The following is a 27,195-nucleotide window of genomic DNA, read 5'->3' as shown; positions in this document are numbered from 1 at the left end:
CCAAAGGGAAATGGAACTCTAAGAAAAATTTTAAAACGTAGTTATTAAAATATTGTTTTTTCCTCCCACAGTCTGGAGATAACTGTCTACCATTAAACAGAACATCTATCCAAGTATCATTTCAGTTGGTGAAAATACAATGGGAAGCATTTGGATTATTTTACGAAGTCTATAGATTCTTTTAAAAAATTAAAACTGTATGCATTTTAATTTAGTACTTTATTCATTGATAAAATATTTTCTGGGGGAAAGAAAGGCTTGCTATATCAAGAATCACATAGCCCTGTTGTTAGTCCCCAATGATTTCCATTGTCTGTTTCACTGGAACAGGAAAACTCAATTGCATTCAATATCAAACAGCTAATTATGGATATGCTATATTCAAGACTATCTCCATTTCAAAGATATCTGCATACACTAGGTTCTATTTTATTTACAATAATTAATAAAATATTTATAACTTAAAACCTCTTTTGCCTTAAAGTCCTTAACATTATAAACATTAAAAGGCCAAATTGTCATTTACATGCTCTTAATGGCATATCAGGAACCACTGAATAAGACTATAGAGGAATCTCTAGCAATCAACTCTACTACATGCCTAGCTTCCAGGAAAATTGAATCTAAAGAATTGCCCCCTCACACAGATTACTGACTACCTTTTCTTTAAATATTTCAAGAAGGTCTAATAATTCTCCCTGGGAGAAATGCCCACTGAAGAATTTTTTTAGTATCTGGTCCCAAATTTTCTAGAGCTGAGAAAAAGCAACATCCCAACAGAAAGCCCTCCCCCGAACACTCAATGCCTATCTGTCACTGTGGCTGGAGTCCTGATTCTCCATATGTAACGTTATAGTAACTTTTCTGGCACTTACCCTCCAAATATCAGAAGCTGCTCTCCGAATCTAGCCCTACAGGAGATGTCTGAAAAAGTAGTCTTTGATGAGGTGACAATGATGAAGTTTTCTCTGGCACTGCTAGCAAGGCAGAAACATCCCCAAATGAGGTGGTTACCAGTTGCCTGTGAAGCAGCTGGACCATTACTGCAGTTCTGAGGGTGCGTCACAAATCAGGTCATAGCTCTGGGTAGAGTCCACCCACTTCACCCAGTATAACGCCCTCTACTTCCTGCACACCTGGGGGGGAAGGGGTGCAGAGGAGGGGGGGCCAGCTCAAGTCCACATAGGTACCAGTAAAGGCACAGCCAGGTACAGCCTGACATCTGCTTCTTCTGCAAGCATTTCAGCCTTATCTGGGGACGTGCACCCCTAGGTATTCAAAAATGTGTGCAACAATAAGCAGGCTCTAAAATGAGTGATGAGTGTAATAAAATATTACACAGTTAAATGTTTTATCCAGCAAAATCTTTCCTCCACTGGAAACTGAACCAACTCTTAATTTTTGATTACAAGCCACTTCTCTACCAAATGTCAAATAACTGGACTGAATAAATCTCAGCAGAAACCAGGGACATAAATCCTGAGGTACCAGTTAACTAATTTTCATCTCTTGCAACTAAACTACATCACCACATAAACTGAATTACATCCTTGAAATTCCATTGAAAGAGGTTATTAGAATTTTGATTATGAACTTTCAAACTGCAACAACTGTAGAAGTGATACAAAATAACTTGAAAGCATAAAAATAGGTCAATATGTTGGAGAAATGCTACACTACTAAATCTCACCCTGAATAGATATACACACAATCTGTATCTATTTACTCTGAAATATCTAATCTCAAAAAAGACTTAAAAAAATAAACAGCAAAAGGTACCATTGGCATAAGTTCAAAAGTATGAAATAATGTGTGTTAATGTGTTGATCATACTCTATGAAGACATCAAGTTTAAATAGACTTACCATTGAGAACATCATTTAGGAACGATATATAAATTACTATAGTAGACACTTTTTCTTCGGTATAGTGGAGAAGAATCTTCTGTAACAGATTTGATTTATATGTTGTATTAAGACTATATTCTACCCTGATGTCAGTGGAATATGTGATTAGGTATTGATAATTGTGTATAGACAGTTAAGTGTAACCGCTTCTTAGATAATTTAAGTGAAAATAAGCCTTTTCTCAAATTAATTGTGAGTTCTGGAATTCAACTTTAACAGTATTTTGATGTTTCAAAGGGGTCTTGAAAGAGAAAGGATTTTTAACTTAAAAGAAAAACAACAAATACATGTAGTATTATAACAAGGTAGAAATCGCCCTTATTTTAAGGATGGCAGATTAACAAGAAGTCAAATGAAGGAGGTAAGACTTACTTTCAGAGAAAAGCTCAGAGAGTCAATCAATAAATCAATCAATGAGCCCCACTTTGTATTCATATTTTCAGAACTCCATTAAAAACTCAAACATTCCATGTAAGACTTGGAAGAGGAGACATTTTATTGAAGTTATTATCTGAGGAATCAAATAGTTTAATCTTTTTGGAACTTTGTAGAAAGTTAATTTAGCAAAACACATTTGAATGTGTTTGAACATATTTATCCTGAGGTTGCTTTAAGATGACTATTTTAAGTGGCATGCAGATTCTTTTGGGGTTTTGATGTTATAGTTGAGGTATGCAAAGTAAAAGTGCATAACATTTCTTTCAACTGGTTCTCACATGACAGAAATGAGAAGATGAAATTACTTGTCTTTAAAGTTTTGCCATAGGGAAATAAGAAAAACTCCTCTCGACCCCTATCCCCAACTAGGAAGAGTCTGAAGCCCTGGATTATAGCACAGGTAGGTATTAAAATGGAGACACAGCCGTTATTTAGTGGTGACAGGAATATAAATACGTGCACTAACCTATAAACTGGTATTTACTTCAGGAAGGTAAGTAATATTTTTCCTCTGATTGCTGCACTGTCAGTTTAATGCAGCGTAAATAAACAGTAGGTGCCTGCTAGCTCGAAGTAGGAAGTGTTCATTCCACACGAGGAACAGATTACTGAAGCCTGATGCTCATCATGCTGAAACATAACTTTCATTTTACCAGAAAATATACCCTACTGTGGATGATTTTTCGTGCCTGATCTATTAATTAACTTAACTCTGTTCTGTCAAAATGTAAACCAATTTGTAAAAATCATCCCAGAGTTTTAGAGTTTGAAAACCAAATCAATTTGAAAAGCAAGAGTAATGACTGTTCTGTAATCTGATCACAAATGCTAAAAATGAATACTTAATATAATAAGCACAAACCATACAAAACCAAAAAAGACAAAAAACATTTTGAAATATCATAGAACTTAATCTGAGTTATCTGATTTACTCGAGGTAGTCCTCATTTGTTAATTAAAAGCATCTGGCACCTTTAATATTTTGCAACCTTGTGCCACTTTGGTCTTTTCAATATGTATGCTTATTCTGCTCTCTGAAATATTTGAAGATAAACCATTCATAAAAATCAAACCCCATTCCTTAATTCCAATAGAAATATTGCTGAACTCTCCTGAGAGAAGTGGCAAGTTTGAAGATCAAATGATGATACCCTTCCTAACAGCATTCATGTAAAACGTGTTTTTTCTATTTTATGCATGCCATAAAGCTATGACAGTATATAGCAACTAATTTTCTTTTTATATATGAGTACTGAGCAAAATACTTCGTGGCATCATTTAAAATAAGAACCTATCTTATCTAAAAAGTGTAAAAGGCAATTTGGGGAGGTTTCTATTTGTAACATGAACAGAATTCTGATAATCAATATATTGAAAAGGAAAAAGAGATTAAAAAACATTTTTGCATTCAACTACATCATCTAGAAATAGTCTGAAGATTGCTTTAGTCATATGCATTTATTTTATATGCTTCATCAATTCCAAGTACTAATATATTAATTACAGTCATCCAAGACAACATGTATGGAAGAAACGATGTGTGTAAAGGGTATATCTATGTATAGTCCTTTTGGAAATTTACAGAGCAGATGAAAACCCACTAGAGTGCTTTATAGAGTCCCTGCTGTATATCCATGTTGTGTTTAGCTTAATAGTGTTTGTAACCAAAATATTTTTACAATAATGAGGAACAGGTGCCTGTCACCTGACCTTTTAGGCCTAATTTACAATCCACAACCTGTCATATGAAAAAGAACTAAAAATTCTCCTCCAGATATTTTAGTCTTTACTAAGTTAATGCAGGATTTCTTTACCATCACTCAGCATATCATGTCTTATTTAATCACAAGTTCATATAGCTGGCAACAGATTTCTTTGCAGAAATAAACCAATATTCATTTTGTTGTCGTTCTTAAGATGCTGGGAGACAAAAGAACTACTTTTGTAGATTATCGACCAAAGAATATATTAATTTCTTACAAATCTGAACAAAAAACATTCCTTTTGAATACTTTTACATACAAAGAACTATTATTTATTACATATTTCAGCTTGTGGGAAAGTGAGGAATGCATTGATTCTGGAAATAACTATTCAGACTTTTGGAAGTTATTTAGGTTTTCTCTCTCTTTTTTCTCACCCCATCCTGCCCTCCTACCAAATTTTAAGGAGCTAGTACTTTAGGAGGGAAATCCCTATTCGTTCTTTTTTCATACATCATTTATATTCATTATTCAGAAAGAAATACAAAATTGAATCATGATTTTATTTCTCTTGTATAATGTTAGATGTAGCATTATCCAAATTTGACAATGCCTTGTATTTTATAGCTACTGTTTACATATTATGTATTGCATATGACTGAACAACTTCATTTAAAATACTGTTTTCATTAGAAAAAAAATGAGTAAGTATCAAATGAAGATGAAGAATAAGCATATTTGGTATATTTATAAAATACATAGTCATTTAAAATGTGTATAAATAGAATACACAGTTTGCTACTGTTACATTTAATATAGTATATACACATTGTCTACAGTGTATTTAATAATGTGCTTAACCAAGTTAATTAAAGTATTTATGTCTGGTGATTGTGTTAAACACTTGGAGAGGTAGTGAAAGATACAGCCAGTTACTCCTGCTAACTAAAGTTGAAATTATGCACTTATTATAACCTTTTCTAACAATGTGAGAAAAACAGAGTAAATATATTAAATTTGTTTCACAACAGATGCTTAGGTTGTTAATATTTAAGATGCCTATTCATGCTATTCCTGTCTGCACATTTGTCAAAAATGTAAGCTTGAATGCTAATGTTTGCCAGCAGACTAGAGCAGCCAGTATATGAATGTACTACTGTTCTACGAAAATAATATGCAATAGAAATAAAGGACTACTGCTAAATCATAGCACTAGTATCATACAGGAGATGAGAGGTTTTTAGAGCAAACACCTCAACCTTGGTTTTCTTCAGCCTTAAAGCATGGGTTTTTGTTTTTGATTTTTGCAGCTACATTTGACCACAGAATAAATCTCACATTACTGACATCTCAGAAAAATCCACTTTAGATAGAGTGTAAATTTCAACTAAGTTTCAACGGGATGAGTTACTCTGTCAGCAGTACAAACACCGTAAATATCAGAGATTGCTTAGGACAAAATCTGACACCGAGTGGCCACATTTTACTCATTCTTACCCTACCCCCTCCCCCTTGAGAAAGTCAGGTCCCCTGGCCTCCAAGTGTGCAAACATGGAACCCCAGTCAGTCAGAGCAGTAAGGTTCTCTCCGGGGAATAGGGCATCTTTCTGTTTTCCCTGTCTCTTTTATAACCATGTGGAGTCCAAGTCTTAGAACATTTGCTTGTAAGTCCGGAATGCCGCTGAGAAAGTTCACCAAGGAAGGGCGCAGAGGTCAAAGTTGCCAACCAGGACACTTTGAGAGAGGACCCTGTGGTTGACATTTGTTAGTGAAATTTGCAACACCCCAGTGGAGGCCAAGGCCAAAACCTTCAAGGAGATCCCTATGCCCCTTTCCCCTGTTGGTCTTCTGAGGTCATCCCAAGAGGAACCTGTGTTTCCCCGGTACGCACGTGGCACTCCCCGGACCTGCCACCTGCCTGCTTCGTCCTTCTCGTCGTGGTTTCCCAAACCCCAGTTCTGCCGCCCCAGGAGCCTTGGCACTGGAGCAATAGGAAAAGGCCACCGCGCTCGGGTCTGGAGAGCAGGAGGGAGACACGGTGTGGACTCCGAGGCTGCACCTGTGATGTCCCGGCCCCAGCTAGGAGGATGGCCCTTTCTTCTGCCTCTTGCCCAACTCCAAACCCACATTCACGCCAGCAGCCTCTCCCGGACCAGCCTCGCTACAGCCAGCGAGGGCTCGAAATGGGGAGTGCCGCCGCTTTCAAACTCCGGGCTCCAACTTGAGCGCCCCGGCGCCCGAGTAGCTCCCGGGATGCAGAAGTTGCCACAAACTTCCCAGGCCCCTCTTCGCCGATGCTTACAATCAGTCGCGCCGGCAGGGAGCGGAGGGAGGCGGAGATGGACCGGGAAAGGATGCTGAGCAGACTCGCGATCCGGTGGGGGAACATTAGCACTCCCGCAGCCCACTCCTCCAGGCACCTTACTGCCCGCCCGGCTCCAGAACGCACAGAGAGGCTCCCCCTTTCCCCATTTGCTTCCTTCGGTCTTTTCCACTCCCCTTTCCTCTTCTAAAAGGGGCCACACCGGTGACCTGAAGGAGTTTGTTCAGCCAGGGTCTGTTGGGCAGGTGTGGTGATGTGTCCACACCCAGACAGAGAACGAACGGCATCTTCAAGTGCCCTATCCCGATCGCTCTCCCCTACTTTACCAGCCCACCCGTCCGAGGTCCGACTGCGTGAGAAAAGGGGCTCAGAAGACCCTTGAAGCCCTTCGCCCACGAGAGGGGAGCCCAGCCGCCCCAACAGGGGACGCGGGGTGGGTGCTACAGAGAAGTTTGGTTTGATTCCGGAAAAAGAGAGACAGAGATAAAACAGTAAGAGTAACAAGGGGAAAAGGGAGGCAAAAGAGCAGAACTCACTCAGGCATGGACGTTGGGGGCGGCGGTGGCTGTCGAGTGCGGGCCTGAAACCAGGAACGGCTCCCCGGGCGGGCGCGCCGGCGTCGGACTTCCGAGGCGGCGGCTTCTGCCTCTCCTGCCGCCGCCGCCGCCGCCGGAGCTGCGGCTGCCGCGGAAGTTAATTGCAACTTGACTTCAAGTTGTCCTCTTTCCCCATCCGAAGTGGGCGTTTAAAGGGGAGAGCGAGGCGAGGAGCGAGCGAGCGAGCGCGCGGGGCCAAGGGAAGGAAGGGAAGGAGGGGGAGGGAGGAGATGTTAACGGGCGGGGTGGGGGGGTAGAAGGGGGAGGGGGCGGCGGCGGCGGGGGCGGGAGGGGGAAGGGGCCGGCGGGAGCTGCTCTCGGCTCGGCGGTCGCGGCGCCCGCAGTCTGGAGGCGCACCGGAGCGGCCGGAGCGCCCCCCGCGGGAGCCCGCAGCCACCCGGGACGCGCATCCAGCCGTGGCGCTTCGGGCCGGGCACGCTGCGCCCGGGGGCTCTGCAGACCCCGCGCAGCCGCCGCTTCGGAGCTTGTGCGGCGCGGGCTGGCCAGCGGGGCGGCCAGGGCCCGGCCCGCCTCCCTAGCGCCCGCCCGGCTTCTCCCCCTGGCGGTGGGAGCCTCGGCGGCCGCTGGCTACACTAGGCGCACTGAAGCCCGAGCTGAGCCGAGCCCGAGCCGCCGCCGCCGCCGTCGCCGCTGCTGCGCGCGGCTCCCGGGCTCCCTCCCAGCGCGCCGGCCGGGGTGTGGGGGGCGGCGGGCCGGAGGGGCGAGGGCGGGCGAGGGGGCGCGCACGGGGGTTGGCGCGGAAGACAGGACCCTCAGCCTCGAGGGGTAAGTGTGGGCGCTTGGGGGTGCGCTTGGGGTGCGCGGCGCCGTTCTCGTCGCCCGCCAACCCTGCCCCCTCACCTCTCCGGGGCCCCCACCACGCGCACCCCTCCTGTTGTCGCCTGCGGCTTCCTCTTGTTGTTCGTTGTTTGGCTGGGTTTTGGGGGGTGAGTAGAGGGGGTTACTGTAGTGTGTGTGCAGGCGGAGGAGGAAGTCAGGTGAGAGGCCTCGAAGCACCCCCACCCCAACCCAGCCTGCGTGGGGTGTATGCTTCCCCACTAGGGGCATGTGGGCCAATTTTTTTTTTTTTTTTCTCTGTCAATGTTCGGTCGAGACGATGTTTCCTAGAGGGCCTCCTTCACTTACAGCCTGGTCTGTCCATCTCCCTTCATGCCACCCTCGTCCCTCTTAGCCCCCTATCCAGGAGCCTTGCCCCCCAAGTGAGGAGCACGTGGCGGAAGGAGGAGCAGGCCCTCTCTTGAAGACCCCCACGCTGTGACCCAGCCCATTTGTTTAAATATTTATCTTCACGTCACCAGCTGTACTTTTCAGCCCACTGGAACAAGACGCCTAAGCAAGGTCCAGTTTCCTCAAAAAGCTGGGGGCAAAGCGGGAGAGATGAGGATTTTATTGACAGGGGACTTGGGAGAGAAGGGGTCAAGGAACCTTCCCAAGTGGAGACTGAAACTCAAAATATCTCTACAAAAAGACTAGGGTGACTGGAGGCTCAGGACCGCCGGCTTAGGAGAAACTGGAGCTCCATCAACTTTCTCTCCCCCTGCCTCTCCTCCCCTCAGCTCTGAGGAAGCTAACAGGTCTTTTGTTTTGTATTGTGTAGCCTTTGGGAAATTTGCATTGAGTATGTCAACAGAAAATTACTACTGTTTACTCAGAGTTAAAGGGATTGCAGAAAGAGAAAACATAGTTTTTACTTTTCCTCCTCTTTGTACGCGTGTGTGTATTTGGCAAGAAGTGTAGTTAGGTTCATGGCATGAACTGCAAAACGTCAGGTTGTAACAATAAGGACTGTAGAGCTGCCTAGGTGTATTTTTAGAAGCCGCACTTTCTTGAATTCCTTTCACACAAGGCTTGCTCTCTCATTAAGTCCCCATAAATAATTTTATTGAGAGAGGAGGGAACTGTGGAAGCAGGAGGGAGATTGCTAAGATTTCCATCCTGCCAGCGCACAGCACTGTTTGCAGGGAAGTTCCTGGAAAGTGAATGTGGGCTGAGAATTCAGTTTTTCCTAAAAGCTCTGTTAGGTCCTGTTGTGTCAGATGGCTATGAATAAAGCACGCTGGGAAAATCCTGATATCCGTGCAGTCTTATTTTATCCTTTACACAGTGGTTGATTCGACTTTCAAGCCCTGGTAACAAACACATCAACTGTGCTGTATTTTTGTGTGGTTTTTCTAAATAAAGGAGAATACAGCATGTATTCATGCTGCTTTTCCCCCCGTATCCATGGTTATTGAATTCACTGGAATTTATTCATCTTTTTTCAGTTGATCATCAGTTTATGCTGAGACCATAATTCCAAACATATAGGAATTTTTTTAAATTATGAATTACGGTTCTTTTAGTGAACCAACCCTCCTTTTTAAAGACACAAGTGCCCACCACAACTCCTAGTTGTGTAAAGCAAAGCAAAAAGATATAAATGATTATAATGAGGAAAACATAGTAAAATGTTTTCCTTCTAGGATCACTTTCTGCCCCCACATGTCCCAGGAGACATTAAATCCTCCTGCCTTGATTTACCAAAATGCTGAATTTCCTAACCAGTAACAATATCTGTATCTGAGAAAGACATCAGGTTTGGAATGGAAAAAAATACATTCTCAGTATTTAATTACTGCATAACAGTAATTTATGGTAGCAGGCAGTTGATTTTCCAATTCTGAAAGCCTGATATGAAGCTCAACAGAAATTTGAAATTTTTAAAAAAGGTTTGTTTTGTTTTCTTTCTTGCACTCTTATATACTCATCTGCTTCCCCAAGTTATCAGCCAAGCCCCTATAACTGAAAGTATGATATGCTCCCCTGAGTTGAACCAAGAGACCATTTTGCTCCCCATTTTTTGAATTTGCTTTTTCCTCCAAGTAGTCTTGTATAGAGAGCTCATAGGCTCTATTAGAATACAGAATTATGTAATTCTGGGTGCAGTGCATTAAATAACATAGTTTGATAAGCTCTTAAACGTTACACCTCCACATAGTAGGAATTTATTAAATATTAAGATGTTAATAAAATATTGTAGTTGGCCACAGATTTCATAGCACAAGGCTAAGACCCTTTTTCAGAAGAAAGGGGTATTTAATCTGGAAGTTATTTGGTTAGTTACTATGGTCTGAATGTTAGTGTTCCCCCAATATTAGGGTTCATGTGTTAGAACCTAATATCAAAAGTGATAGTATTGAGAAGTAGGGCCTTTGGGAAGTGATTAAGTCATGAAGGCTCCAACCCTCATGAGTGGGAGGAGTGCCTTTATAAGACAGGCTGAATCTAGCTACCTTGCCCCTTCCATTGTGTGAGGACACAGCAATAAAAGTGCCATCTGTGAAGCAAGGAGTGAGCCTTCACCAGACGCCGAATATGTTGGTGCTGTAATCTTGGACTCCCCAGCTTCCAGAACTGTGAGCAATAAATTTCTGTTGCTTATAAATTACCCAGTCCAAGATACTTTGTTATAGCACCTCGAATGAGCTAATGCAATAATATAGTTGTGCTACTAGATTTTTTTAGCAAGTCCAAATCTAACTTAAATGATTGAAAGACAAATCTGGAACATATCAAATGGCCAATAACAGTAGCTGGTATCAAAAGCTACACTGGTTATTTCCTTAAAAGAATAGACAATAAAATATTGCCTACTAAACATTAGAAGAAACATCAAGGGAAAGGATAAAACAGCATTGGCCTTGAAAGAACTTATTTGCTGGAAAAATGACATCAAAATGTGAAAAGACAATGGATCAGTTAGTGGTTTGAATTGAAGAAATACTTGAGGAAAATATATATGTGTATACACACACACACACACACACACACACACACACGTATGTATTTTTCTATTCTTTTAAGACCAGAGGAATTAGAGATCCTAAAGCTCTAGGTTGGAAGGTATTTTTAAAGTTAATTTGTTCCATCAAATCTTTAGAGGCCATTCAATGCAGACATTTTGGGTGTGAAGGGGAACTTACTACTTACCACCATTAAAGCAAGGATTTTTACCTATACATTACTTACCAGAGAGTAGAGTTCACTATATATTGTGCAAGTGAATGGATAATTTCAAAAGTATTTCATTCTATCTTTATATACTTTATTATGTTTTTACCTTATATTGTGCAGAATTAGTCTTCCTGAAACTTCCAACCATTAGTCTTCGTCCTGCCAGTGGCAGCCAAACAGAACAAATCTGTTTATCAGTCAAGATAGACGTTGTTGTACTGGAGTAACCATTCCAATTTTTTAGTGGCCTATAACAGCAAACGTTGTTTTCTTGGTTATGCTTTGAATCCATTGCAGTTTAGCTGGTCTGTTCCAAGTCTGTCACTCCAGATCCCTGGCTAATGGAATAGTCGCCATCTTGAATATTTCATGTTGTTATGGCAAAAATAAAGATCACTCTGGAGGGTTTCATGCTGACATTTAAATGCTATGGCCCAGAAATGACACACATCATATGGCCTCACAAAGAATTAACCAGGATTAGTTGTGTGGCTCCAAGGAATCATTACAAGGAGGTCAGATAGTGCAGCCTATCTTGTACCCAAGAGTAGACAGCTGTGGTGCACAATTGTGCGGACTACAATTCTGGTAGTAATCCTTGTCCATATGATAACCTGCCAGCTAAACAGTCTCTTCCTGCCACTTTATGGCCCAAGTCTTCCTTTTTTTAGGGCAAACACTGCCAGAGTAGCCACCAGCTTAGAGGGAAACATTGTTATTGGGGGAACCCACCCCCAGTATTTCAACATTGGTTCTTTCTATTTTTCCTAAGTGTTGGCCAGTCTTGAGAAATAAAGAGAAAGAGTACAAAGAGGAATTTTACAGCTGGGCTACCGGGGTGACATCACATATCAATAGGTCTGTGATGCCCACCTGAGCCGCAAAACTTGCAAGTTTTTATTAGGGATTTCAAAAGGGGAGGGAGTATATGAACAGGGAGTAGGTCACAAAGATCACATGCTTCAAAGGGCAAAAGGCAGAGCAAAGATCACATGCTTCTGAGGAAACAGGACCAAAGCAAAATCAGAAACTCCTGATAAGGGTCTATGTTCAGTGGTGCACGTATTGTCTTGATAAACATCTTAATAGAAAACAGGGTTCGAGAGCAGAGAACCTGTCTGACCTCATTTACCAGGGCTAGGATTTCCCAATCCTAGTAAGCCTGAGGGTACTGCAGGAGACCAGGGTGTATCTCAGTCCTTACCTCAACTGCATGGGACAGATACTCCCAGAGTGGCCATTTATAGACCTCCCCCAAGGAATGCAATTCTTTTCCTAGGGTCTTAATATTATATTCCTTGCTAGGAAAAGAATTTAGTGATATCTCTCCTACTTGCATGTCCGTTTATAGGCTCTCTGCAAGAAGAAAAATATGGCTCTTTTTGCCTGACCCCGCAGACAGTCAGACCTTATGGTTGTCTTCCCTTGTTCCCTGAAAATCGCTGTTATTCTGTTCTTTTTCAAGGTTCACTGATTTCATGTTGTTCAAACCCACGTTTTATAATCAATTTGTACAGTTTAACACAATAGTGGTCCTGAGGTGATGGACATTCTCAGCTTACACAGATAACAGGATTAAGAGATTAAAGACAGGCATAAGAATTTTAAAAGTATTGATTTGGGGAACTGATAAATGTCCATGAAATCTTCACAGTTTATGTTCAGAGATTGCAGTAAAGACAGGTGTAAGAAATTATAAAAATATTAATTTTGGGAACTTATATGTGTCCATAGTAAAATGAAAGCTTCACAATTTACATTCCTCTGGCACAGCTCCAGCTGGTCCCTCCACTCAGGGTCCCTGACTTCCCGCAACACATTGTGTGACTTCTTTTACTCTCTACTGTCTCTTTGAATGCACCACTACAACCTCTTGTACCCTTAGAACCCCTAACAAAGTGTGGTTTGTTTTTATGTCACTCTTTTATATTTACTAATATTATATACATTCTGTTTTCTCAGGACTTATTTTCCTGGCAAGGGTATAATAAATAGGCATTTTAAACAACTGTTATCTGAAAATGTCATGATCATTATCAAAATTTGAAATTTGGTCTTGAGTAGCTACTTCCCTTGCTGTGAACGTCAAATGTCTTATATGATCTTGTAACACAAATTTTAAAAATCCTTCATTCATTCATTCATCCTACTTTTGTTCATTCAGTAAATATTCATTTTTTACCTAGTAGAAGCCAGGAACTCTTTTATGGACTGGGGATGTGGAGATGATTAAGAGTTCTCCTCTTCAAGAAACACATTTTCCGATTGGGCAGACAGAATAAGAAGTCATTATAATGCTAATAGAATCACAAAGTGTTATGTGAACACTTAGAAAGAAGCAAATAGCTAGCTGGCAGGATTTAGAAAAGTAAAGGAATTGACACTTAAACTAAGTCTTGAGGATAAGTGAGATTTCTCCAGGCAGAAAGAGGAGGTAGAGAGAGGATATTTCAAGCAGGGAGACTAAGACACTGAACATGACAAAGACACTGAACATGACAAAGCTTATTGTTTATGGAACTGTAAGGAATTCAGTGAGGCTGGCACATGGGGTCTTTGTAAAGGCTAAAAATTCTGAAGGGCCTTGCAGACATTCTGTAGAGTTTGGACATTATCCCATACATCAGGAATTGCAAACTCTTATGTCTACCTTGGGCCATGCATGGATGTACCTGACTAAAGCAGACCAAGTTAAGACCATAAGCAGTGGTGCGGCTATGGCAATGTGAAGAATATATCCTCTGTCCAAATGGGATAGTAAATGGCATTGATGCCAAATGTCAGATCTTCTGTTCTCCAAAGAAAAGCAGGAAATTTAGATTTATATGAAAAATTGAATATTAAATGTTGTCAATTTATCCATATTTTAAAGTACGCTGTTATTCCTTAAGCTAGTTTTGACCTGCAGACAAATTTTGTATAGCTTTTGCATGTGTATTTCTACTGAAGGTCAAAGTGTTTATATCCATTGGAGAACAGTAGCCACTCTTTATCTGCAAGTTATATATTCCAAGATCCCCAGTGGATACCTGAAACTGGATAGTACTGAACCCTATGTATACTGTTTTGTCCTACACATACATACCTGTGATGAAGTTTAATTTATAAATTAGGCACAGTAAGATGTTACTAAGAATAGCTAATAATAAAATTGAATAGTTATGATACACTGTAATAAAAGAGACTATGGTCTCTCTCTCTCAAAGTTAACTTATTACACTGTTTTCACCTATTTTCAGACTGCAGTTGATCTCAGGTAACTGAAACTCCAGAAGATAAACCTCAAATAAAGGAAGACTATTGTCTGTTTTATCTCAACCTATCCCATAGCCATGTGCCTAAGGACTGTCTTGAGGATATTTAATTTTTGTTATTTTTTAATTGAGTCCACTAATTGCTTACTCTTCCTAGCTGCTCTCTTGCTTTGATGCCAGACTTGCCTTCCACTCAGTAGTCAGAAATATGCAGCACTACCCCACACTTTCCTATAACCATTAAAATGTTAGAAATACTAGGTATCCTTTCATAACACATGCTGACCATTTTCTTGTAGATTTGGTCCCATGGATACATCCATATTCTTAAAAGTCATTCAATTCACTGGGCCATCAGGTCTTTAAGTTCTTGACAACTTGGCTCTACAGATTACAAATTTTATTTAATCTTCTTGACTAAAAGAAAGTCAGCGTTCTTGAGTTTTCTGTCTAACTTATAACCAACAAAAATCATCCATTTTATGTGTTCTGTGAGTTTTGAATATGAAGGGGCAGCATGAGCAAATTATACTTTACGTGAACTTTGGAGTAAATAAATACATCTAGGCAAAGCCACTTTAGGTGTCCAACTGTCTGGATTCTAATCCTGGTTTGATTAGTTGCTACCTATGTGACCTAGAGCAAATCTCCTAATTTCTTTATGCCTCAGTTTCCTCATCCATGTTACAGGGATGCTAACAGTTAGTAGATGGGGTTAGTAGATGCACAGTGCTTCAGAATAGAAAAATGAATTTACTAGGATGTAAGTGGGATATAAGTACTTACTCCTGGATGACATGATGTTGTGCTGGGGGTACACAAGCCAAAGGAGAATTATGGCTTCTATTTTTGGAATATTTATTTTTTACTTGAGGATTTTAGAAATTATTTTCTTATGGAAACAGTCACACATATAATGGAATTAACTGTAGCATTTTGCATGAATTTTAAAGAAAAACAAGAGTCTTAAAAGATCTTTCAGCCACTTGGGACTTTGTGGGGAAGAATGGGAACTGCATTTTCTTCCTTCTGCTGCACTCTCTCCTTTATCAGGTTGGTGGAAATGCTTACGCTTACCAGACCATATACACTAGTTACATTTACCTCAAAACTGTGAAAGTACCTCCTGTTTTTATGTGCTATGAATGCTGCCCAAGTGTAGAATCTTTGCCATTTAAATGTTCAGATTTTAAACCAGAAATGTGTTGGGGTAAAGAAGAAAATTATTAGAGCATGACCTTAGGGAAATCAAGTCATAAAAAAGAAAATAGCTGAACTGAATTCTATTTCCCATTCTGTTACTAACCAGCTGGCTTATTAATGTCCATAAAGAGAGAGATTTTTGTCCTTTTTACTGATAATCCTCCACACCTTGAATAAATAGATAATGTTGAATGATCTTGGGAAAGACACTTTGTTAAAGTCTCAGTTTCCACAGCCACAAAACAAAGATGTGATCTTAAACTTAAACTTTAGTGTGTATGGAATAAATAGAGTGTTTGTTTAAAATGCAGGTTCTTTGAGTCCATGCCCAGAAATTCAGATTTGGTAGAACCAGATGCTATTCAGCAATCCACATAGATTTGGGGCTTGGGTTGTAAGGAGCAAAAATCCAATTTAAAAAGGAAGGTTTTATTTTTTATTTTGCTTCATTTTTTGTCCCCCTCTCTTCCCCTCCGTGCACATAAGTTGGAAAATACAATGCAAGGACTACTTAAGGCATATTTAGATCTAGCTGTTCAAATAATGTCATCAGCCATCTTTTGGTTACACTTTCTTCTCTTTTAACTTTATTCTTAGTCTGGTTTTTCCTTTAAGGAATTCATTTTTAAGAACTTCATTCTTAATCTGCCTTTTCTCCTAGCTTCCATTCTTCTAACATGAAACCCCAGCACAAAGAGTATTCCTTTTCCTTAATTTTCCAGCTAAAGAACTACGCCCAACTTGACTGTATTAGTTTATGTCAGGTGCCCAAACCTGCACTCATCACCATGGTCAGCACCTGTGATTCACTCCTCAGCAGCCTTGAGTCAAATGCCCACATTGGATTTGGGAGTACAGTCACTCTACTCAAACCATGTGGGCTTGGACGTGAAGGTGGGATGGTTCTCAAAGACAAATTGGAATTAATTTTTTTAGAAATAAGGAAAATGGATGTTTTTAAGCCAAAACTATAGATCTCCTACCACTACTGAGCATTTTTAAGATGTATTTAGAGATGAATGATCCAAAAATGTTACAAAAATATAACCAGTATTCTAAGACATTGAGACATTCAGCCCTCAAGGTGATAAAGCAGGGTCTGAGAAGGACCTAAGATGGTCACAGTCCCAGTGCCAGTTGCCTCACCTATTTACCTCAGTGTTTGGGGCAAATATTAAATATTTTCCACGTGTGTTATTGTATTAGTGCGTTTTCACGCTGCTATGAAGAACTACCTGAGACTGGGTAATTTATAAAGAACAGAGGTTTAATTGACTCACAGTTCCACATGTCTGGAGAGGCGTCAGGAAACTTAAAATCATGGCAGAAGTTGAAGGGAAAGCAAGACATGTCTTACATGGCAGCACTAGAGAGAGAGAGAGAGAGAGAGAGAGCGAGCAAGAGAGCGAGCAAACAAGGAACCGTCACACACTTTTAAACCATCAGATATCATCAAATCTTGAGACAGCACTAGGGGGGTGGTGCTAAACCATTAAAATCACCCCCATGATCCAGTCACCTCCCACCATGTCCCACCTTCAACTCGTGGGGATTACAATTTGACATGAGATTTGGGTGGGGACACAGAGCAAAACCATATCAGCTATGAAGGTAATGTATGTGCAAGTGATCTGTGACTTATGCTATGGGAATCAGTGGATTTTGAGAATCAGTCAAAATCATTATTGTATGTTTGAGGTGACACTTTGAAGTCATCTCAGACATACAATAATATTACTACTCTAGGATCTTCATGAGATAATCTGGAAGTTGGTTGATGCAATTGAAAAGACAAAACCCTAGTACAAAACAAAATGGGACAAAGAAACAAGCAGGACCATCAATTGAATCTTCCCTTGATTTGGTTATCAGTTTGTGTTTATTTAATAATCTTGGACAAATGTATTCACCTAACGAATACAGCCCCAGCCTGGATCCCAGCACACCTCGTTCCCATTAATGTTTGAAACATAAATGGATACACACTATACAGATAATGAAAAGGGGTAAGCAGGCAACAGTATGGAACAAAAAAATGAGTTGACTTAGTTATCAGGTAGGTCTTAGGTGTATTACATGTGAGTTCATGGAAGCAAATTCTGGTGAATGAATAACCCCCATTTTTATTGAGTGAAGAAGCTGCTACCATTTCCTTAAGCTCATTAATACAATTAATAAAAATAAAATGTCTACCTCTACCTCTTCATTTTAGTATTAAGTCATTAGTTTAGTTTCAGATGGCTTTTCCATACCCTCGCCCCACTGTTACCTTCACCAAAGTAATCCAATGTGCAGCAAGAAGTGTTTTCAACAAATAATGCTGGAATAGATAGATATCCACTTGGGAAACCACAACAACATTTATCCATATCATACCATATGCAAAATTCATTTGCAATCGATTATAGATCCAAGTATGAAGCTTTTATAGGGAAACATAAGGTAAATTGTAGATAGACAAAAATTTCTTAGATGAGCCATAGAAAACAATAACCATAAAATAAAAAAATAGGTACATTACATGTTAAAATGTAAAACTCAGCACAGTGGCATGTGCCTATAGTCCCAGCTACTCAGGAGGCTGAGGCAGGAGGACCCCTTTAGCTCAGGAGTTCAAGTCAAGCCTGGGCATCATAGCAAGACCACGTTTCTATGATTAATTAAATTTAAAAGTTATGTTTATCTAAAGAAAAGCAGAGTGAGAAGTGATGTCTGGAAATTCCTATTTAAACAAACATTACTTGTGCATTTAGCTCAAGTTTTTTGTTTGTTTTGTTTTATTGTTTTTGAGACGGCCCCACTCTTATCACCCAGGCTGCAGTGCAGTGATAGAAGCTGACTCTGTGAGCTTAAGCAAAGCACATTGGGAATTTTCATGCAATCCAAAATCAGGGATGCAATGGAACCTTAAGAATAGAAGAACTGGCCGGGCACAGTGGCTCATGCCTGTAATCTCAGCACTTTGGGAGGCTGAGGTGGGCGGATCATGAGGTCAGGAGATCGAGACCATCCCAGCCAACATGGTGAAACCCCGTCTCTACTAAAAATACAAAACTCAGCTGGGCATGGTGGCACACACCTGTAGTCCCAGCTACTTGGGAGGCTGCGGCAGGAGAATCACTTGAACCTGGGAGGTGGAGGTTGCAGTGAGCCGAGATTGTGCCACTGCACTCCAGCCTGGGTGACAGTGAGACTCCATCTCAAAAAAAAAAAAAAAAAAAAAAAAAAAAAAAAAAAGGAATAGAGGAACTATTGAAGTGCTGTAGGGAACCAAGTCAGTTCTTTCTCTCCATATCTCATCTTTGTCTTCTTCCCCATAGTAGTCCAGCTCCCCGCCTCCTCAGTTCACACAGTGAATCATGGTTTCCAATTGTTCTTGAGCCATCTTCAGTCAATCCACCCTGAGAAAGGACCATCTTCCTGTCTTTCACAATTCTCAGGGAAGAGTCTGATTGGCCTGCTTGGGTCCAGTGACCACCCTTATTCCAATAAACTGTGACCAGAGGCAGGATGATGTTTAAAGAAACATAGCATGTTCTTTCATCTCTTGTAATGTGGAGTGAAAAGAAATTGCATCACAGTTGATGACCACTCTACATTTCCTCTTCATTAGATATGAGACAGAGTTCACAAAAATTTTGCATTTGGTCACAGTTTTTAATGGCAACAATTATTGTTGTGTTGGTTTTTTACTTCTCTGATTATCTAATATCAGCATCTCTTCTCTGCATGTCTACATATTGACTAATACATATTAAGGGCCATAAACAAAGATGGTTCATTGTAGAAATGGGCACATTTATTTATAAATTATTAGCCAAAATCTATTCAAATCCAGACATGATTTGTTCTAGTCTGGATATACAATAAAATTAATTTTAATAATTTTAATCAACTTCAAAAACAGCAAATTCCAAGACAATTAGGATAACTTTAAGAACTCATATTTATTGAGTTAACAGATGGTAAATTAAAAAACAATGAAGCTAATTTTTAAAATCATTCATTGAATTAAAAAATAGACTTATTTAACAAAACTGTTTTTAAGCTGCTTTTTTATCCTAATATGCATGTTTTAAGATTCCAATTTAGGGGACTCTAGAAAGACACAAAGTGAGTTTCAGTAGATGAACTCTCTTCTACTGAATTACTTTTTAAAAGCTTCAGAATCATCTGAAAAGAAAACTATCAACAATAAAAATATAAGAAATAAGACTTTTAGTTATTGGAAGGGATGGAGGGTTTGCTTCTTCAATTCCAGTTTGCTCGCTAACATGATCCTATGGTGTGTTAGTCTGTTTTCACACTGCTGATAAAGACATACCTGAGACTGGGCAATTTACAAAAGAGAGATGTAATTGAACTTACAGTTCCACGTGGCTAGGGAAGCCTCACAATTGTGGTAGAAGGCAATGAAGAGCAAGTCATGTCTTGCATGGATGGCAGCCAGCAAAGAGAGAGAACTTGTGCAGGGGAACTCCTCTTTTTTGTGAGACTTATTCACTATCATGAGAACAGCATGGGAAAGACTTGCCCCAGTGATTCAATTCCCTCCTACCAGGTTCCTCCCACAACATGTGAAAATTCGAGATGAGATTTGGGTGGGGACACAGCCAAACCCTATCATATGGTCTTCTGTGTTGCTGACCTTGAAGTATCTTGAGAGTTTCCTCTGCTAACAGAGTCAAAGTTGCTCCTGGCCAGAATTTTATTTCTGCATTTTAATGGTCAAACATAAAAAACTTCCCCTCTGATGGCTTCTTGAGCCTAGTGCATGAGTGACTTGAAGTATGTTAGCACCAAACAGGTATTTTTTCTTTGATCTTTTCTGTTTTCTCCTTTGTTTTTTAGTTGTAAGTGCCAGAAGCTGACTCTGTGAGCTTATAGGAAAAGGAGAATTTCATGGAAGCACATTGAAAGCATGGGTTCTTTTCCTTTTGGGTTCCCACTTCATGGGGTCTCCTTGCAGCTTTTGGAGGTGGAGCAATTAACATCTCCCAGTACGTGAAGTGTACCAGAAACTGTGGTTGTTTTCAAATGAGAGTTCAATCACTTCTACTTCCTGAGGATTTTATAGATGAAATTGGAGATAGCACCATTGATACATTAGGATACATCATTTGCATTTTACCAGTTATTATTAGTTTTAACATGATGGCACTTTTAGAACTAGAATTATCCATGTAGAAATGGAGTTATTCCATAAAAAAATAAAATGGGAATATGTTTATTTGAATGGCTAGTTGCTCAATTACTGTTATAGTTTTTACCATGGGCAGTCACAAACTGATGTAATTTATTTTATGGTCCTGGAAATTTCTTATCTAAGGTCTGATCTTATTTTATGTTGTAGGTATTCCATTACTTGATCAGTAATGTTTAGAATGTATATACTTGTTTTTGTAGACCAATTCATTAGTTGTAATTTCAGTTAAAAAACATTTAGAGATATAGAAACACACTTACTGTTGAGATTGTAGTAAAATTATTTTATTGTTATGCATTTGAAACTCTTTGGCCCCTAGCCCCCTTTCCTCTGGAAATAATTGTTTTTATAATACCAATTTGATAATATGAATGTTCTTAGGAATGTAATTATAACAAGATAGTAGGAGAGACTATATTGTTTTTAATTAAACAAGAACAGATGAAAATAAGAATAGATCGTAACCAAATGAAAAAATGTACTAGATGAAAGTTCTGTTCTGCAGAAATAGAAATCAAAGATATAGAGGAAAAATTTCATAACTAGTCTAAACATCCAAGGAAATGAATAGAGTTAAATGGATAAAAGGTAATTAGATGACCAATTATGGAGCTCTAATTTAGAATGTGGGCTACTTAATGGCAATATACATCTTGTTGTTACCCAACCCCAAAGAGATAGCTTAACATATAGTATTTACTATTATTGTTAAATAAACATTCTTTTCTTGAATTTATAGATAAAATAATGAGTGTTTTAAAAATAGAGCAGATGGATCAGAAGTAAAAACTTTAGTTACAATAAAAGAAAACTTTCCATATGTAACAACTACACTGACATTGTTGGGTTTCTTTTGAGCAAAATTAAGGAATACAAGACATAAATAAATAAATTTTTAAATTTCTGGGACAAAGAAAATGTCTTAAAGCACATGTGAAGGAAAAACATATATGCTTTTGTAGATTGCCTTCATCTTTCTTATATAGAACAAGAACTTTTTAAAGAACACAGGTAAATGTCCACATAATTTTAAGAGAAACAACTTTGAAGTATACTAGAAAGTCTGGTTGTTTCCTTATGAGAGTTCAATTACTTCTACTTGCTGCCATTTTACAAATGGAATTGGAGATAACACCACTGATGCACTAAGCTACGTCATTTTCATTGTACCAGCTAGTATTAGTTTTAACACGATGGTATATTTGGAACTACAGCTATTTATGTAGAAATGGAGTTGTTCCATAAAACGTTTTATGCCTACCCAATTATCAACTTATGCATAAAAGCAACAGAATAACAAAATCTTCCAGGTATCAGAGAATATAACAACCAAAAGTCTTTTCTGCAAAAATTGCAGAGAAATATTGTCCAGATCACTGAGAGGTGAGATAGTATAAAAACTCAAGAATAAGAAATTCCAGTAAAAAAGATTAATACTAAGCATTGAAGGAAAAGACAAAATAAGTGAAATATAGTGAAATCAAAGTGAATTGGGAATTGATGCTGATAGCTAGATATTTTTTACTAAGGGAGCAATGTTTTCAGTAAAATAATCCTGGAGGGTTTTACATTTTTAAATAAAGCATCTATACCTAGTGATCACAATGTGGAAAGAGGAGAGGAAGGAAATAAAAGCATTAGAAGAAGCAGCATTGTTGCTTTATTTTCAAGTCATTAAATAAGAATGCATGTAAGTATAGTTGTAGACAATTTAGTGTTGGCACTAGTTGAATTGAAAGCAGGATATCTATTTTCTAAATAATTATCAAAGATAAAAAGACAAACATAGTCCATTCAAAAGACAAAATGGAAAGACAACAATAACGAACGATTTAAGAGAAGAAAGTTTAAGTTCAATCAAGCTTAAAAATTATGACAAGTATAAATGGCTTAAATTTTCTTATTCAAATGGAAAGATCCTTAGATTAAATTAAAATGAAAGTCTAATGATTTGATGGTGCTTAAAAAAGTCATACTTAAAGAAAAAGGACACAGAAATATTTTTTAATGGCAAAGTTTTTTCCAGCCTAACATGTTCACGTCCAAATCAAAAATACAATATGAATATCAAACAGGACAGAATTTTTGGCAAAAAAACTCCAAAACAGTAAACATGACAAAAGGGACTATTTTATACTTGTTACTAATGTCATTCTACTGAAGGAATAATAGTGCTGAAAGATTATGCATTAAATAACTTCAAATAAAAAATAATTTGTACGTTCTGTTTTAAAAATACAGTATTATTTACCACAACAAAATAATATATATCCAAGCAGTACAAAAGTTTGCAAATTTAGGAACTACACAACTGAAGTACTTTGTATCAGTAGGTTAAATAAGAAATAAATTATTAATAGGTTTTTTGAAAGCAGAAGAGAAAATTTACTATCTGTTCCTGATAAAATGGTGAAAATAGAAAAAATAAAATATTTTTCAACATAATAAATATTGTATCCTAATTATTAATATCAAAATTAGTTCAGAATACTAAAATTGTACATATTTATAACAAGATGGGATGGAAGTTGCTATAATGATTTTACCTTAATAATATTATTTAATAGTATTTATAAAACTCTGATCAATGTAATAAAACATACCAAAGAAAGAAAAGCTACATAGAATGAAAAAAGAGATACAACATTATGTATTGAAAAAATATTTTTATAGTGTAAAACTCCAAAGTAGTCAATGAAAACCTAAATAATAATTAGTAAAATATTAAAACATACAAACATTAACATAAGTCAACAGTGTAAATGTCAGCAATCATTAACTCACACATAAACTTTTAAAAGAGATAAAAAACAAATTCATAGACTGGTTTCAACTGTGAAGGATAACATTTTTATATTGCTAATTATTTCCCAAGTTTAATGGAAATATAATAACAATCTCCCTTTCATTTTTTACTTTTTGAGGTAGTGGTGAGAGGAATTTGATTTATTATAACTCTAGAAGAAAAAGTAGTCAAGAATAGCAAAGTACAATTTTTGAGAAAGAAGAATAATGAGTGACTATTCTTATCAAATATTAAAATATAAAGTTATAATAATTAAAACCATACTGGCACCAAAATAAATATATTAATGAGGCAAAACATGTGGGCAAACAAATTATATATAAAAATGAAATATTTGGTAATGGCCGGACCACAAATTAAAGGAGAGGGAAAATGTTTTGTAATATATGGACTAACAGTTTGGAAAAAAATCAGCTTTTACACTCATTATATACATAAAATGCATTACCCAAACTCAAACCTTAGGAAGTCTAATGAGACTTTATTTTATAGGCTTAAAACATTGTAACAAAATTGCTAAGTGAACAGTAAAATAGACTTGATTGTATTAAACACTGGATTATGTTAAAACAACAGTGTAACAAGCAAACAGTCGCCTAGGTGCAATTGCAATTATTTGAACATAATAACAAAGGGTTGATATGATTATTTCACAAGAGCTCATACAAACTCATACCTAATATATGAGATAAGAATGAAATCACATTTCATAAAATATGAAATATAACCTATTTGCAAGCACATAAAAATCCAGCCTTAATAATAATCAAATGAATATACAATAGAATGAAAAAATGTGTTATATTTAGGCTTAATCATTTAAAAATTGATGTCAAGGACTTACACTTTCAGCTGTTACATTTAGATCAGCTCATCCTATAAGGACAAGTAGAACAATAGAAAAGTTGAATAAAACCTACCAAACATTTGTTTAAAAGCACTGGAGAGCTCCACAGTGGAGAGGGCTTGAGAGCAAAGAATTTAAGAGAGATCCTAACTGCCTGTCAGAAACTAAAGTAAAACATCACTTAAAGAAGAGATGATCTTCCAGAGGTCCAAATTATCTCTACAATTTTTCATACACAATGTCTGGCATTCAATAAAATTACCAGGCATACCAGAAGACAAGAAAAAATGACTGAAAACAGAGCTAGAGGAGATCCAGATATAGGAGTAATAAATTTTAAAATATCTATGATATCTTTTAAAAATTGTATAAGGAGATAGAAAATTTCAGCAGATTACTATTAACTGTGATAAAGAATCAAGTGGAAATTCCAGAACTGAAAAATTAACTGAAATTAAAAACTCAATAGGTGGGTATATGAGCAGATTAGAAATTGTTGAGGAACATACTTATGAGCAGTAGAAAGTTTGATGTTAATACCTAACAAAGTCAGAAAGGGTGTATTGGAAAATGATTTCTGTCATGTAACTGGTGGCATGTAAACCTATATACCACTTTTTGGAAATACTTTGACAATGTGAATTTATTATTTGAACAAAAATTATTTATGTCTTTTAACTCAGTAATCTTATCTCTGGGAATGTGCCATAGGATGTAAGTTTTTAAATGCACATGCCTCATGTATGAAGATACTCACTACAGACTTACTTATGATAGTAATAACTATCTACAGACAATGTTTAATACTTTATTTCAATTAATGCAGGTTAATCCTCACAACAATCTATGGTGCTAGTTAACATTACTATCCTCATTTTACAGATAAGAAAACTGAAACATTGAGAAGTCAAGTAACTTGCTCAAGATTATATAGCTAGTGCATAGAGAGGCAAGGATTTGAACCAGGCTGCATGGCTCCACATGCACTTTAACCTGCTTTATTTAGGCTTTTGGAAGCAACCTAAATAGCTAACATTTGCTAAATAAGTGCAGTATACATGGTCTGAGTGATATTTTGCAGGTATTAAAAAATGAAAATTCTGAACCCTTTTAGCAACATGGCAAATACTTCTGATATGATGTATGCATATAAATATGATCAAAAGGAAATATCCCAAAAGGTTAATGACAGTTATGTGAGGTTAGTAGCACAATAGTTTCTTTTCTCATTTTCTCACATTTTTAGTAATGTGTGTTGGTTACCTATATTAAAAAACAACTACGAAAAAGTAGTAGCATGTGTTGGATCAGAACATGGGCTCAGACTGCCTGTGTCATCTCTTATTAGATGTGTGACCAGGGACAAGTTATTGACCTTTTGTTTCTGAGTTTCTAAGTTATCCTGCAAAATGAAGATAATTGTAGTAACTACCTAATAACGTGATTGTAAGGATTAAATTATTTAGAACACTATTTGTTACTTGGAAAATATGCAAGCATAAGCTATTTTGTTGTTATTGTTATTTTACTACCAAAGCTTATTGTTTCAGAGTCCCTCAGTGACCAGGCAAAAAACAGTTCCCTCCAGCTGGTCCTCAGATGGGCACATCTATTAGTAAGTTTCATTTCTGTATGTGGATCTTTATTCATCCTTACTATGAATTCCCCAATACTGAAGTTTCTAGGAACCTACCTGCCATTGGCTGAAGGGTTGCTTCTGAATTCTTTCCCAGAGGCAGTGACAAAAATCAAATATCTGATGTATTCTTTAACTTTCAGTAAGCTCAGGTTCCCTGCTTGTGTCACATCTCTAAACATACATACATGCGTGATTGAAACTGTCTATTGAAAGCAATGTTACATTAACATTATCAGTACTGAATTAGAGAAAATATCTATCAATGTCACCAATTCCACCTGTCTCTTGATGCATGACTTTTTACCTGACAGGGTAAATAACAATAGAAAGTTTTTTTAAAAAAAATAGAAGAGTTGTTATGAAGGGATTTTTCTGAATTAAGTGCCCCAGAGAGACTAGGATGTGCTTTAAAACTTTTTGTTCCACCTGGCAGATCCAAAAAAATTTGGAAGCTTTTGGTTGAACTCCCTCATTACTTGAAGTTGTTTCATTAACATTGAATATATATATCTGTTAGGTTACCAAGGCTTATGGTTAGCTATCTTAATGGCTAGTGATATAAGACCTTTGTAACAAACCCTACCAATGGAACTGACAGGATTTTACCAGGGAGGATATTGCAGTCCCTGTAAGAGGAAGGATACAAATTGGCATTTCATACATTTGTGAGAACAATCCCCTTTAATGTGTCTGTTTGGTTTTCATGATATTGCAGGCCTCTGCTCTTGTAAGAAGTTAGCTGCAGAACCCACATGTGAATCCTTGTAGGTGAGTCCACCATTTCACTAATACTGTCTGTGTTTTAATTGCCTCAATTAAGTCCATCTGACATTCATTGGCAAAGTCCTTTGGTTAAACTTCCTAATAATTCTCAGCTCTATCATATGGTAAATGTTTAACACATTGCTTTAATGTTTGAGTTTTTCATTTTTGCTGGAGTTATTATTCCTCTCAGGCTTATTCATGAATGCATTTCTGGATTTATGCCTCCCGCGACCCATTCCAGGATTTACCCCAAACCTTCCACACTGTTTGCTAACAAAAGTTCTGTTATGACACAATAGTGCTTATTAAGACAGATTTACCATTTAAGTAGTAGGACAGCATTTCACAACCATAAATAACTGGTTACATGAAGAACCAGAGTCTGGTAGTAGTGAAATTCATTTTCCTTCTTGAAAAAGTGGATCAAAGGATTCAACCAACAAGTGGTGAATCAATAAAAAGCAGTAAAATAGTGAGAAAAAATGTTACCAAAA

At 37.9% G+C, this 27,195-nt stretch overlaps 1 protein-coding gene and 1 long non-coding RNA gene across 5 annotated transcripts in view; one reads left to right on the top strand and one right to left on the bottom strand.

Annotated features, from left to right (window-relative positions):
- The window catches only part of SATB1 (SATB homeobox 1), a 99,406-nt gene extending 92,222 nt beyond the window's left edge, over positions 1-7,184 (bottom strand). For 3 of the 4 annotated variants that reach the window (XM_050779535.1, XM_050779534.1, XM_050779540.1), the window contains exon 1: positions 876-6,901. The gene's annotated coding sequence lies outside the window, so the exon portion shown is untranslated. The other variant, XM_050779536.1, reaches the window with a different exon arrangement.
- LOC126948115 (uncharacterized) overlaps positions 1-27,195 on the top strand; it is a 246,064-nt gene that overhangs the window by 68,289 nt on the left and 150,580 nt on the right. The window contains exons 2-4 of the long non-coding RNA XR_007723343.1: positions 7,598-7,753; positions 25,848-25,912; positions 26,652-26,704. This is a non-coding gene — a long non-coding RNA (uncharacterized LOC126948115). The remainder of the gene's footprint in view (positions 1-7,597; positions 7,754-25,847; positions 25,913-26,651; positions 26,705-27,195) is intronic.

Source organism: Macaca thibetana, chromosome 2, assembly GCF_024542745.1.
Source record: "Macaca thibetana thibetana isolate TM-01 chromosome 2, ASM2454274v1, whole genome shotgun sequence".
Taxonomy (NCBI): Eukaryota; Metazoa; Chordata; class Mammalia; order Primates; family Cercopithecidae; genus Macaca; species Macaca thibetana.
This window is presented reverse-complemented; position numbering and strand designations above follow the sequence as displayed.